General features: G+C 38.5%; 1 long non-coding RNA gene across 3 annotated transcripts in view; it reads right to left on the bottom strand.

The window, feature by feature from the left end:
• Positions 1-2,290: 2,290 nt before the first annotated feature.
• Positions 2,291-16,119, bottom strand: part of LOC129710743 (uncharacterized) — a 175,037-nt gene continuing 161,208 nt past the window's right edge. For 2 of the 3 annotated variants that reach the window (XR_008725720.1, XR_008725722.1), the window contains one exon: positions 8,254-10,095. This is a non-coding gene — a long non-coding RNA (uncharacterized LOC129710743). Of the gene's footprint in view, positions 8,217-8,253; positions 10,096-16,119 lie in introns of those variants that run through there. The other variant, XR_008725721.1, reaches the window with a different exon arrangement.

Genomic DNA, 16,119 nt, shown 5'->3' with positions numbered 1-16,119 from the left:
GTACATTTTATGCACAGTTTTCTGACATTAGTCTGCTGCGCCCAGCAATTCCCTTCTCCATCATCTTATTCTTCTGCCATCATTGCTAGGTTTTTATAACTCCTACAAATTTTGCCACCTTGCTACTTCCATTCCTGCCTTTACAAAGATTCATTAAACCTAGCTTTTTAAATGTGCCTTTGACTAACTTTCCTAAATTATCCACCTCTTTCCACTGTGAAGCTCCTTGGGGGTTTTGCTATATTTAATGCAAATTCCAGGTTATTTTTGCTTGCCTTGAAATTGAAAAATTACAAGGTTTGAGTATAGCACACTATTTATATAATTGTTCCAAATATGGAGAGATTATGGCGAAATTCAAGGTGTGTTTAACATTTTTGGTTTATAAAGTTCTTGCGACAAGTGCACAAAAGTAATCTTCATCTATAGTGTTTGTCTAGCATGATTGAAATTTAGAACTGTAAAGAAAATAATAAAGTTGGAGTAAACATCTAGGCCCTGTTATTACCCAGATGATGCTAGTTAATGCACATTTTACATTTTCATGTACAGTGCCCTCCATAATGTTTGGGACAAAGACTCATCATTTATTTATTTGCCTCTGTAATCCACAATTTGAGATTTGTAATAGAAAAAATAACATGTGGTTAAAGTGCACATTGTCAGATTTAAATAAAAGCCATTTTTATACATTTTGGTTTCAACATGTAGAAATTACAGCAGTGTTTATACATAGTCCCCCCATTTCAAGGCACCATAATGTTTGGGACACAGTAATGTCATGTAAATGAAAGTAGTCATGTTTAGTATTTTGTTGCATATCCTTTGCATGCAATGACGGCTTGAAGTCTGCGATTCATGGACATCACCAGTTGCTGGGTGTCTTCTCTGGTGATGCTCTGCATGTATTACAACCATCTTTAGCTTATGCTTGTTTTGGGGCCTACTTCCCTTCAGTTTTCTCTTCAGCATATACAAGGCATGCTCAATTGGGTTCAGATCGGGTGATTGACTTGCCAACTCAAGAATTTACAATTTTTTAACTGTAACCTGGCCATCCTATTTTTGCAGCTAACCAGTGGTTTGCACCTTGCAGTGTAGCCTCTGTATTTCTGTTCATGAAGTCTTCTGCAGACAGTGTTCATTGACAAATCCACACCTGACTCCAGAAGAGTATTTCTGATCTGTCGGACAGGTGCTTGGGGATTTTTCTTTATTATGGAGCGAATTCTTCCATCATCAGCTGTTGACGTCTTTCTTGGCCTGCCAGTCTCTTGTGATTAGTAGGCTCACCAGTGCTCTCTTTCTTCTTAATGATGTTCCAAACAGTTGATTTTGGTAAGCCTAAGGTTTGGCTGATGTCTAACAATTTTATTCTTGTTTCTCAGTCTCATAATGGCTTCTTTGACATTCATTAGCACAACTTTGATAAACAGCAATAAACGTTTCCAAAGGTGATGGAACAACTGGAGGAAATACTGAGAGAAATGCTGAAAGCTCTCTTATACCTGTATTAAGGAGGCATTTAAACACACCTGGGCAATTACAAACACATGTGAAGCCATATGTCCCAAACATTATGGTGCCCTGAAATGTGGGACTATACATAAACACAGCTGTAATATCTACATGATGAAATCAAAATGTATAAAAATACCCTTTAATAAAATCTGACAATGTGCACTTTAACCACAAGTAATTTTTTCTATTACAAATCTCAAATTGTGGAGTACAGAGACAAATAAATAAAAGATGTGTCTTTGTCCCAAACATTATGGGGGCACTGTATGTTTTCATAATTTTTGCCAGTATTACAAAGTCAATGTGTTCATTGTGTAAAATAATTAAAGTATCACATTATCAAAAATACTTTTTTGGTTTCTGTTACAATTTAAAGTTATTTTTGCACGTTTTGGAGGGAGCATGATTAGAAACCAGCAAAGCTTATTTCCTTGTCAGCTGTAGATGTGATGTGAGAAAATCTGTCCAAACCATGTTGGTGAGAGCAGTTTCTGTTCACCTGATAGATTATAGCCCCCCAGAAAATAAAATTTGTTGGTAATAATTCTACAACTGCTTTAGAGTGTGTGTCAAAGTGAAAGGCAGTAAGTATTTCTGCCCTTGATTACTTTCCACCAGAAAATCCAAGTATGGGTTGAGTGGAAAATCAGATGTCATTTATATATTTCTGTAATGTGTACTTTCCTTTCAGTGTAAACATTTACTTCCTTCTATCCATTGCATCCATTAAATCTCCTTCTAGCCTCAAATAGCCACTTTCCAGTGACGATCCCCCACCCTCATATGAAATCCATCTTTCTCTTCAGGGAGAAATCAGTCTTTGCCAGAAAACTCCTACACAAAATGTGTAGATTAACAATCACTTGGTGTCATTGTTTACTTTACCTTTATTTTGCCTCTGTGGCAATGTGATCGAATATAGATATCTAAAAATTTTCCAAGTTTAGCCTATCTTTTTTAGTGTAATTTGTACAGAATACTCAGCTGCATGCTTTGTATACCATGTTCTCAAAATCCATATTGGTACATACCTTCTACTCATCTTTTTAACTCGTTACTCTTAAATTAGATGCTTTCTTACTTTAATGATTGTATTCATATTTATCAAATAAATATTCAATGATCCATTATATACTGCAAGCCTCCTCATCTCTCATAGAATCCTGGATATTTTTTGTCAATGTCTCCCCTCTTCTAGTTCTAGTTGAACTATTGAATGTGTTGTCTCATTAGCCTATATAGACGTCTGTTTGGAACAAGGCTGTTGGAATACTTGCAGCATTAGGAATTAAGCACTGCTACAGGTGATACATCTATATAACTTTCCAGGTTTAAGATAAATTGAAAAATCTTCCGTGTATCAGCTTTCAACAAAGTAACCAATGAGACGACATAATGTTATCAAATTAATGAATGGTGCACAAGTAAAATTTAGACCAACTCTTTATACAAGATGTATAGTATACAGTAACATAAGTTAATTTTAATCATGTTACATCCTTAATACAGTCTAATCAGTACTTCTGTTCTCCTTGTCTTGGTCTTGCTTTAGTGTAAGAATGCATCATAGACTGCTAATATTCATTCTACTTGCTTGTCCAAACCAACTGCGAATTCTTGAAAAAAATCTGTTTCTCTTTTCTAAATCTATTTCTTGATCATTTTACTTGGTTGACATTTTTTTTATAATGTGCTAATTCTGATTCTAATTCAAATACTGTTCAGATAAAACAATAATTTAGTTCCTCATCTACCCTATAGCATTAGGCTTATTAAACTGATTTTTTTTCAATTTAAACCATAAGACATGGGAGCAGAATTAGGCCAGTCGACCTGCTCTTCCATTCAATCGTGACTGATCTTATTTTCCCTCTCAACCCCATTCTCCTGCCTTCTCATAACCTTTGACGTCATTTGGTTTAGTTGCTCCAAGATCATTAAAAAAAAAATTAGAATAATTTTCTGCACAATACTCTTCAGCATTTGCATTGCTCAGAAGATATTTAATGTAACAGTATCACATTAATAAACCACTTTACTGGTATGCAAGCTGCATCTGGTCCTGGTTTGCGCATAGTATTCAATGTGATTACCTGGCTGAACAGATCACTGATCAGAGTTTACTACAGTAAATGTTTGAATGAAAACACCAATTGAAATCATCTTAAAGAGAATGAAAATGTATAATGCAAAGAAATTTACTAAAATTGAGCTGTATGCAGTTTCGTGGCAGTTTGATTCATGACTGCAGAACTGTTCATGACATAAAAGAAGTGGTGCATGGAGCAAGAAAACGAAAGGATTCCTCAAATTGGTAACTAAGCATAAATTCATAATTCATGTGGAAACCTTGAATTTATTTATGCAGTGCCCGAGTGGATAGAGCTCTTAATGAGCAGGGTTCTCTATAGAGACACAGCATTGAAACAGGCCTTTCGGCACAATCCATTCATGCAGACCAAAATGCCCATCTAAGCTAGTTCCATTTGTGCACGTTTAACCCATATCCCTTTGAACTTACTTTATCCATGAACAAACAATATATTTTTAATGTTGTTATAGAACCTGCCTGAACAACATTCTCTGACATCTCCTTCCATATACGTATCACTCTCTGTGTGAAATAGCTGCTCCCTAGTTTACTTCTAAATCTTTAAACTCTCACCTTAAACCTATGTCCTCTAGTTCTTGATATCCTCACCCTTGGGAAGAATAGTGTGTACGTTCATCTCTCCCTATAACTGTCCCTTGAGACCTGGCAACATCTTTGTAAACCTTTACAGTACAACAGTACAGAATGACCAAAACTGACCACAATACTCCAAATGCGGCCTGACCAACGTCTTGTACAATGGCAACATAACAACCCAATTTCTTTATAATGCCATTACTGATGAAAGCATGGGTGCTAAAAACCACTTCAACACTTCGTCTTCCAGTGATGACACTTTCAATTAACTTTCATGTTTTGTACCCCTCCGGTCCCTCATCTACATTACACCCCAGATCCCTACTGCTAACAGTGAAAATCTTACCCTGGTTTGACTTACCAAAATTCAACACCTTGCATCTAATTGAATCCATTTAACATTCATCGGCCCACTTACTATCAAGATCCTGAGGTATTTCTTCATACGCTTCTTCACTGTACGTGATATCATCTATTTTAGCTTCACCTGCAAACTTACCCTACATGTTCTATCAGGCATCATAGTGTCAGAGTTGGAGCAAGGGCAAGTATAAGTTCTGTCAGCGCTCTGTCCCCTTCTACAAAAAACCTGAAGATCTCACTGCAAACCACAATGGTTCAGGTGTGGACTGTTCCTCTAAGAAACATGAACTAGCCGTTCGTTCCCAGTCAAGCACCACATTTTCTCTTGAACACGTGCTTCAATTTTGCAGCAATTATGTTCATTGGCTTTTGAGTGAAGAATTACATCATTACTCATGTCCAGATAACTCCACGTATTATGCACATGCGGATATCTATATTTTTGATGAACTATTGCTTTGATTATAATTATTTACACCCATAATAATTCAGAATATTGATATTTCATGGAATGCAAAATAGCAGCCAAAGGCAGTTTCCCTGTGATGAATTCCCCCCCAAAAAACTGAAGGACAAAATCAGGTTTATCATCAATGATTGGAAAATAATGTTATGGGCTCTGGATTAGAAAGCATAGTGCTGAGAATAATTAACACCTTTGATGAAAATGTAATCTAACATCCACAATAAAATGTAGAAAACTAAACCTTAATGCAAAAAACGGGAAGAAAGTGCATTTCAGATAAAGATGTGCAAAGGACCATTATTAACTTGAAAAAATCGAGTTTAATCAAAGAATTAAATGACAAAATTGATCCTCTCCTGAGTTCAAATTAGTTTTGATTGAGGAAAATAAAGGCAGAGCGAACTGTTTCCATCTAGTTATATGCATGTTGTTCAGGAAAGACTTAAATGTAAAACATGTGTAACATTTTGACTTCTTGGATTGCTTAAGGGCCCATTGTAAGAAACTAATAGGCCACTTGCTTAAATAATTATCTTCATCAGTTTATTTTGAATCATGAAATAGAAATAAACTCGCTTGACGTGACTTGACTTGACTTGGGTCCCAAAGCAAAACGTCCTCTGTCCATTCCCTCCATAGTTAATGCCTGACCCACTAAGTTCCTCCAGGACTTTGTGCTTTGCTCTGATCCTACAAGGGTTTTCCCTTAACTGTATTAAGATAGAAACACTAAGTTTGCAGTGTTGGGTGTGGTCATAACGCAGTGCTGGCTGCCAGTCACCCTGGATTATTTCATCATAGTGTATGTTTAGGTATTTCAGTTGGTATTGAGCTTCATGTTTCCTTTGCCAATTTTGGGATTATCTGAAAAGTAAAATTAGCCCCCTTTGTGAATGAGTTGCAATTATAAACTGGGCATTCACATAGTTCAATGGTACCATTAAATATTTTATTCCAGTTTCCTTTAGGAATTAGGAACCTGTGTGTGCATCAGCCACTTGCCATGTCTTCTTTAAACGGAGGTGCACAGATACCGTAAGTGTAACTAGAGCACCTCTATGGAAGGATGAATAAGATGAATAAAGAGCATAGCACAGGAACAGACCCTGCAGCCCACAAGATCTGTGCAGATGATGATGCCAGTTTAAACTTCACATCTTCCTGCACATGGTCTAGATCCCTCAATTTCCTGCTAGCTCACGTGTCTGTTTGAATGTCTCTATGGCATATTTGCATCCACCATTTCCAGACACCTCCTACTATCTGTGTAAAGCAACTTGCCCTGTAACCTGTATTAAATATGTTATCTCAACTTAAAACTATTCCCTCTGGTACTTAACATTTCAGCTCTGTTCTTATGGCTTCCATTTCTTTAAATGATCTTGTGGCACAATGGCACAGCTATTAGTGGCAGAGAGCTAAGTTCAATTCTGACCTCAAATGCTGTCTGTATGAAGTTTGCACGTTCTCCCGATGACCATGTGAATTTACTCTGGATGCACTAGTTTCCTCCAACATCTCAAAGGCATGTGGGTAGATAAGTAAACTGGCCAGTGTAAATTGGCGCGCGTGTGTGGGTGACTAATATAATCTGTTGAGTTAATGAGAATATGGGAAGAATATAAGGGGAGTGATACAGGATTAATGTAAATATGTGATTCATGATCAACTTGTGCCGTGGGGTTTTATACATGCTATATCTATCTTAAGATTGTTAAAACCCTGCCTTTGGTAGCAACATTTTGTACAGTGACATCAACAAAAGAGAAATATTGGTGCAATGGTTTGTTAAGTGCTGAGAAAAGTAGGCATTTAAAGTGAAGAGATTCTAATAACAATTTCCTTTATAATTGTAAACTGTTCTATGAGTGCCAAATCACCCATGAATCAGGAAATTGCATGCAGACCCTTCATATCCCTGTCATTTTTAGTTGAACTCCTGCCATCTTTGAAATTGCCTACTATTACTCACACCAGGATCACCTGAATGTAATGATCGGCGCAATTGGCAGAGATTAATACATTTAATAAATAAATTACGAATAAAATTAATTTCATAGACGGTCATATTCAATCTCCGCCACCTTCTGGCATGTTTAAAACAAAACTTGGTCCAATAAAGTTTAAATGAAAGATCCTCATAAATAATGTGTAGAATTCTATATAATAACAGTGCGATTGTTGAGATATTACTTCCTATCACAAGATAGATGTCATACCTTGAATTTTGGCATTGTTCCCATATATATACAGGTTATATTATTTTCCGTGGAAAAACTTGCACCAATCACAATTCAGCCTTATATACTCTAATATTGAAAATATTTGAGACATTACTCACTGCAACAAAAAGCTACAATATAAAACTACTCCATGAATTGAAGGAAGATTTTATTGTAAGTACAGATTCCTCTTTTCATTGTAAGGTTCATAAAATTACTGTTCACACTTGTCATGTTATTACATTCAGTTATGTTTCAGTTTAGTTTATTGTCACGTTTACCGAGGTACAGTGGAAAGCTTTTTGTTGCATGCTAACCAGTCAACAGAAAGACAATGCATTGATTACAATCGATCCATTTACAGTGTATAACGTTTAGTGCAAGGTAAAGCCAGCAAAGTCTGATCAAGGATAGTCCAAGGGTCATCAAATAAGTAGATAGTAGCTCAGCACTGCTCTTAGATTGTGGTAGGATGATTCATTTGCCTGATAACAGCTGGGAAGAAACTGTTCCTGAATCTGATGGTGTGCGTTTTCACACTTCTATACCTTTTGTCTGTAGAAGTTGGTAAAAGTTGTGGACATGCCGAACTTCCTAATCCTTCCGAGGAAATAGTAGTGTTGGTGTGCGTTCTTGGTCGTTACTTCAATGTGGGTGATCTAGTTGAAGTTGTTGGTGATATTTACTCCTATAACGGCATTTCGTTTGGACCTCAAGGGGTCCAAATGACAATTAAATGTATCTTGTATCTCTTGTATCTTGTATCTATGAATTTGAAGTTTTCAGCCATCAATGCAAACTGGGGTATGTGTACCACTTCGCTTCCTGAAGTTGATCATTATCTCCTTTGTCTTGCTGACATTGTGAAAAAGGTTGTTGCCTCGACCCGAGGTTCTCAATCTCTTGTATTCCGTCTCATCATAATTTGATATCCTGCCCACAATGGCGGTGTCATCTGCAAATTTGAAAATGGAATTAGATTTGTCTCATGGGTGTATAAGGAGTAAAGAAGGGGACTGAGAATGCAGACTTGCGAAGTTAAGGATTATCGTGGATGATTGCCTAATCATCTAAAATAAAAGCACTGTCTTTTGTACCAGCAATGGCACAAATAGCAAAATAAAAATGTTGGCACATCCTGTTCATAAATGATGAGAAAAGTAAGTAACTAACGAAATTAGATTTCTAAAAACCTTTATACCTTCATACTGCTTTCATACCTTCATACAATTCCAAACATGATTTATAACATGTATGTCAGCCATGAATCAGGAATGGTACATTTTAATGAAGCTCCTGGCAGCTTTGAACAATGATAATTACACTCATCCATCCCACCTGGGCATTTAGTGATGGACATAGTTGACCGAGATTAATATATTGATATATTTGTTTAAATATTTTAACATGTTTTCAAACCATTGATTAATAAATTCGATTTAAGAAATGTATTTTTCTCATGCATGGAAAACATTGCTCCCTACCAAAAAGAAAACTCCCATCTGTGCAAAGGTCCTCCATGAATTGAAGAAGTGTTTTACAAGAAAATATACCATTTCATTGTGAGGTTCATGAATCTACCACCATGCGAGCAATGTGTTTAAATTTGGTGACGCCCATTATTTTAACAGCACGTATTCATTCTCTGACTTGTGCTTTAGCATAAATGATGAAATGGTAGATTATATTTCTCTCAGGATGAAGCAAGCCAGATGGTCTTTCTCGTATATGTTCATATTATTGTGCATACAATTAATTTGAATAACTCAAAATCAGATTCTAATCTGAAACTCATTCATAGATATTCGTATTCTATTTAAGATATATTTGCATGCCTTTTACAGCATTCCATTTTTTACCTCAATTTATTACTCAATGCATAACCTACAGTTCACAGTTATAAGCCCATAACTCGTTCTCCATTTTTATTTAAATTATCTGAAACTTTTGAGTATATTCCAAGCATGTAATTCACCAAACATCAAAAATGATTAAGATTCTAGCCTGTAAGATCCCTTATTCTGTGTATAGATTATTAAGTCAATCGATTCCAGCCAGTAATTCACTCTGGGGATCCATTCTTCTGTATATAAACCATCTGAACTGCTTGATTAAATCCCTTCCTGTAATTCACTTAGAGGATCTATTATTCAATATATTTCAACTATTTGGGATGCTTGATTAGTTTCTAGCCTGTAATTCACTCTTGGAATCCTTTATTCTATATATAAACATTTGAACCGTTTAATTAGATTTCAGCCTGCATCTCACTCTTGGGATCTATTATTTGCTACATCTTAAGTGCAGTTACAATGTTCTTGCCATTGCAGCATCATAAAAATAACCATTGCAAAGGACAAGCTAAAAGAAAATATTTACAATTTGTCTTTCATATGCTATTTTAATTATATTTGTAATTGAAAAGATGAATCTAAAGACAGCAACAAAATTGAACATCTTGAATTTCATCCATTTTTCCACATTCACCCCCTTTCAAAGACTAAGTGCTTAACTAATACCCATGGAATATAATTTTCAGAAATAAATGTCAATACATAAATGTATGAATGCAATTACAAACACAGGTTTAGGCAATTACTTGACTTCAAGTGCCACTGTGGAATATGTTCTTTAATAAACCAAACACAAAAGATATTTCATTTCAAGTGATAAAGGTTATCCTTCTAGCTGTATTATCCCAGCGCTCCTTACAGTCCAGAAATCTCTCATTCTCTTCAGTCAAAATGTAACCTTTACAGACAGCCTGTATGTGGTGGCATCTTCAACCCTGCACTTTAACCATTGATTTTTCTTCGATGTTTTTCTAATTAGATCTGGAATAAAAGTTAAAACTATTTTAAAAATCAGTGCAGAACTTTCTGTGCATAAACTGTATGAAATGAACAGATGCAGTGTCTATGGAAATAAAATTATTTACTTCTAAGATAGTCAATTCTGTAAATACTGAACACTATAACATTTGGGTCATAAAACATTGGGATTATCGGTGATTAGCTTCTTTCCTTGTATTAACTAAGTGTGCATCCATTAAATAAACACAAAATCTAGGATTCTAAATAGCTTTTCGTAAAGATAAAGCGAACAGGTAGCACCAAAACAATGCCACACAATACAGCTACATAAAACTTTATAGTCTTACATGATAGTCTCAAATGTAAAGTACTGCAGTGCCATCCATAATGTTTGGGACAAAGTCCCATCATTTATTTATTTGCCTCTGCACCCCACAATTTGAGATTTGTAATAGAAAAAAAAATCACATGTGGTTAAAGTGAACATTGTCAGATTTTAATAAATGATATTTTTATACATTTTGGTTTCACTATGTAGAAATTACAGCAGTGTTTATACTTAGATCCCTCCATTTCAGGGCACCATAATGTTTGGGACACAGCAATGTAAATGAAAATAGTCATGTTTAGTATTTTGTTGCATATCCTTTGCATGCAATGACTGCTTGAAGTCTGCAATGCACGGACATCGCCAGTTGCTGGGTGTCTTATCTGGTGATGCTCTGCCAGGCCTGTATTGCAGCCATCCTTAGCTTATCAAGAGAGTCAAGAGTCAATTCAAGAGTCAATTTAATTGTCATTTGGACCCCTGGAGGTCCAAACAAAATGCCGTTTCTGCAGCCATACAATACACACAAATAGACCCCAGACACAACATAATTACATTTAACATAAACATCCATCACATAACTGTGATGGAGGCCAAAAAAAACTTATCTCTCCACTGCACTCTCCCCCCCCCCCGATGTCAGAGTCAAAGTCGAAGCCCCCGGCTGGCGATGGCGATTGTCCCGCGGCCATTGAAGCCACGCCGGGTGGTGCGAGGTCGCACACCGGGTCTTGGTGTTGGAACCCCCGGTGTGCGCTCGCAAAGTCCCGCGGCCGTTCCAGCCGCGCGGGGCAATGGTGTTAGGCCCCGCTCCAGGAGCTCTTCGACCCCGCAACTCGGGCGGGGGAAGTCGCCGTTGCAGGAGCCCCGAAAAGCGGTCTCTCTCCAGGGAGCCGCGGGCTCCCGGTTCCCGCCGTCCGACCCGCAGACCCGCAGCAGCAGCCTCCGACTCAGCAGCAGCAGCGGCATCGGCAGCAGCAGCAGCAGCAGCGCTCCTCCACCGCTCCACCCGCTCCGGTCTCGGCCAGCTCCGCGACGGCGACGGTGAGTAGCACCAGAGTCCCCGGCTTCTTCCTGTTGGAGGCCGCTCCTCGTTGCGGCCTCAACGACACCTGAGACCCGACGAGAAAAGGACGGGTCTCCAGTGCAGGGAGAGATTCAAAAGTTTCCCCCCCCCCCCCCCCACCCCCCCCCCCCATCCCCCCACACACACACCCCAACATAAAATAACAAAAACTACATAAAAACACAGACAAAAAATAATAAAAACGCGGACAGGCTGCAGAGGCCGCTGCTGGCCAGAGCCGCGCCGCCTACCGCCCACCTTATGCTTGTTTTGGGGGCTAGTCCCCTTCAGTTTTCTCTTCAGCATATAAAAGGTATGCTCAATTGGGTTCAGATTGGGTGATTGACTTGGCCACTCAAGAATTGGAGCATTTCACCATGTCCAAGAATGTTTCACATGCCTTGAATTTTGCATTGATTTTTATCACAAATATCGCTGGCCATTCAACATCATTGTAGCATGTTGGACAAAATATAAACTTTCAGTGTTCTTCCTATATAATTATTGCTCTGTTTTTTTCCCATGGTAATGTTAATACACTGGCTGCACAGTGGGCCACTGTTTATCTAGATGAGAGTGGTCTCATCTAGCTACACACTAAGTCCAAATACCGGCAGCCTAACAGCCATGTGTAGCTTGGTTTCTGCCCATTTCCTTGGTTTGTGTAATACTAATGAGACTCAGACTTTGCAGAAAGAAAGGGAAACCCCAAGCATAAACAGTATTAAAAAAAAGGTTGCAATTACTATATTGTACTGTGGAATATTAAAACAAAGCTCAGCTAGACCAAGCTAGAAACAGATATGTGAAAAGGCAATGTTTTACATAAAATTGCAGCCCCATCTTATTTAGCATTGTTTCAAATAAACATTTCATAAAACTGATCAAAATACAATGTAATATTTGTATTATATGTTGGGCATTTCGTTGGCTCATTCTCTAAATGGCAATGGTGTGCATTCAGATTTTTGGTATTCTTCAACAATCCCTCAGGGTTTGCTTTCACTGTGATTCTCTGGATCCTGAAGTGACTGATGAGGGTGCTCTGAGCACCATTGATTCTTCCACAGAGGAAGGACAGATGGGTTATTTGGGTAGTGGTGAACTCCTTTCGTTTAGGCTCGAGATCCGTGTGCTTATGAGAAATGTACTCAAACTTCTCAATGCCATCCCAAAAGCTCCTCCCTCAACCGTACTGTAGTTCTTAACATTGACTGAGCCTATTGGAAGTAACCTCAAGAATATTTTGAAATGAGCTTGTAGATTTAATTATGCATGCCGACAAATACAAAATACAAATAATTAATAGTATTACTTTTATATTTCCTTATAACATAGGAGGCCATATACTCATCAAAGCTATGCCAACAGAGCAATCCCATCCCCCACTGATTTTCCTTGTGTTCTCCCTACAATTCTATCAACATCCTCCACTTTCTAACATTCACCTACACACCGAGGGTGATTTACAATGGACGCAGGTCAGGATTGAACCTAGTCACTGGGGCTGTGAGGCAGCAACTCTATTAGCTGTGCTAAGGTGAGTCACTACCCCAGAGATACAGAACAGTGACAAATGATTATAACTACAATCTTTCAGCTTCTCCATCCTTGATCTCTGGAGATAATACAAGTAGAAATGCGACATAATGCAGAATCAATGTTCCAATGTTCAATGGAAGCACTTTCAGATGTGTTGATTAACAGATTTTCAAATGTCTTGATGTGAACCAATGCACAAGAAAAATTGGCCCTTTATAATTTTATAATTTCCCTTCTTGTGGAGAGACTTCAAACGCTCATCAACTACTCCTGCCGTCACCTTCCACCATAACACAAACAGCATGCCTGATAAGGAGGCCTGATAACTTCCAAGAGGAAGAGAGTACATACTATGCTGAAGCAGATGCATATCAACATCCTTGGTGCATTGTATGACCTGCCTGATAGATCGCAAAAGCTGTCTAGGACACGGAGGTGCTCATGCGGAACCAGGAGCAATTTATTTGAAAATGACAGGCACATTTATGCCAGCTGGCACTGCATTATCAAGGCTGATATAACTGATTTCTGTTTTCATTGGAAACATGGGTGGAGGCCATTTAAGTTACTCGTGATTCTTGATGTTTATATGACAGAAAACTTTTTATTGACCAAGAGTCCTCTGCCTCTCCATTCAAAGGTCGGCTAATTCAAACCCCTGTAGCCAATGCTGTTAGTTGGGAGCAGATTGCTGCCTATCAGGAGAACTCGGATGCCTCATGCAGGAGTAGACAGCATCGGGACCTGTCCATTGGTTATGGTTGCTTTTACATGTGTGAATCACAGCAGTTGTGCAGCATATAACTCATTTTGACTAACTCCCAACCCGAAACGTCACCCATTTTTTCTATCATGAGATGCTGCCTGTCCTGCTGAGTTACTCCAGCATTTTGTGACTAATCTATTGGAGTTCTTTGAGGATGTATCTAGTAGAAGACATGAGAGGAAGCAATGGATGTGGTGTATTTGGATTTTAAGAAGGCGTTCATTAAGCTCCCAGCCAGTAGGTTGGTGAACATGGGTTAAAGTGCATGGCATTGGTGGATAATATAACAGAATGGGTTAAGAAATGTGCACCTGAACAGCTAACTATGGACTGCCATAAGGTGAGACTATGCTACATCTTTTTTTACATTAATAAATACCTATAGGTTGAATGGTCACCTTCAATGAGCAAGTGACTCACCTCCTGGCTTCCCCAAATTGCTCAATTTAGTGGAATTAGTGTAATGACAACAACATGCAAGAGCCTTAACATCATCTAGAATAAATTAGCCCACGAGTGAGTATTGCATTCTCCAGTATAACATAAACTGCATCCACAAATAGCACAGTAGGTCTCATCTTCAAAATGGTCTGTTTGCCAAGACTATTTTAATAATAATGAATAATAATAATGGATGGGATTTATATAGCGCCTTTCTAATACTCAAGGCGCTTTACATCGCATTATTCATTCACTCCTCAGTCACACTCGGTGGTGGTGAGCTACTTCTGTAGCCACAGCTGCCCTGGGGCAGACTGACGGAAGCGTGGCTGCTAATCTGCGCCTACGGCTCCTCCGACCACCACTCGGAGGAGCCGTAGTCACTCACATTCACACAGAGGTGGGTGAAGTGTCTTGCCCAAGATCACAACGACAGTATGCACTCCAAGCGGGATTCGAACCGGCTACCTTCGGTTGCGAGCCGAACACTTAGCCCATTGCGCCATCTGTCGTCCCTGTAGAGTCGATTGGAATATGGGTGTGTGGTCACACAGTGGGATGACACCAAATTCAGGTCAAAGATGCATGTGCTTATAACCGGATGTGGCATCCTGGTAACGGTAGACAACTGGTGGCCTTTGTTTACACTTAACAGAATGGGTCTTGATTTATTGACCTGAGGAATCAGGTCAACTAGATACTAGACTCTGCTGTGTGTGAATTAATACTCACAGGTGGTAGGCACAAGGTTGATTACCAACTTGCATATACAAACATTAGCTCCTGCAAATATGCAAATGCTCAATCATACATGCATGCATACATATGCACGCACTTAGACAATAGACAATAGGTGCAGGAGTAGGCCATTCGGCCCTTCGAGCTAACACCGCCATTCAATGTGATCATGGCTGATCATTCCCAATCTGTACCCTGTTCCTGCCTTCTCCCCATATCCCCTGACTCTGCTATCTTTAGGAGCTTTAACTTGTGACATACACATATGCCCTGAATACCTTTTCCTTATTGCCTCTCACCCACCTCCAAAATCTTTCTGTCCATAGTCCCAACTACACACTTGTCTCGCAAACCAGGCCACACACCCAGCCCTTTCTCTAGCCACATACCTGGCCACATTCCCAGCCCACAAATCCACCCACGTTCCCAACAGCTTCTCTTTTGTGAGTCATCTTTTGCCAAAATTCACCAATTCCTTCAATTAAGTTCAGCTCAGTCTTTGGGTGATTGAAGAAAATCGTATTTGAAGATCAAAACTCATGATATTCAGAGCAAAACTGATCTGTGCCTAATACTGATTTACAATTGGAGATTGAATTGTATAACTATAAATTACCCTCTACAATTCTATATCCCCAAATATCCATGCTGAGCCAAAATATATTGGTTTTCATTTGAAATTTTAAACTGACTTGGCCTCAGTAGCGTTTCGATAAAAGTATACTCTACTTGTGAAGAATTGCCTTCTAATATCATCGAAGAATGACCAGGCCCTACCTTTAGTGCAGTGCCCACCCACACCATCACTCTCCTACCAGCAAAATCAGTAACTTTCGTATTCGCAATTTATCCTGTACATCATTAACTTAGAAACACGGACAAATGATTTGACTCTTAACATCTATATAATTGTTCTAAAGAGTGCACACAGGACTTTCCAGGAAAAGCCTTAAGTAAAACAGGCATCAAACCTGATAAGACTGTTATTTTTAAGTCTTAATTAGTGCTAATCTAATTAAAAATCCTTGGTTGAATCAATTATACACTGTCTACATTACTCAATAAGGTTACTTAAAGACTGACTACATTAATTTAGGAGTACTTAATACTAATGACAAAGAACAGCCAGGAAAGTTTTTCTATACCATTAACTTACGTGGATTC

The sequence above is a fragment of the Leucoraja erinacea genome, chromosome 28, assembly GCF_028641065.1.
Source record: "Leucoraja erinacea ecotype New England chromosome 28, Leri_hhj_1, whole genome shotgun sequence".
Taxonomy (NCBI): Eukaryota; Metazoa; Chordata; class Chondrichthyes; order Rajiformes; family Rajidae; genus Leucoraja; species Leucoraja erinaceus.
The sequence above is the reverse complement of the archived record's forward strand: the minus strand, read 5'-3'. Positions and strand labels throughout refer to the sequence as shown.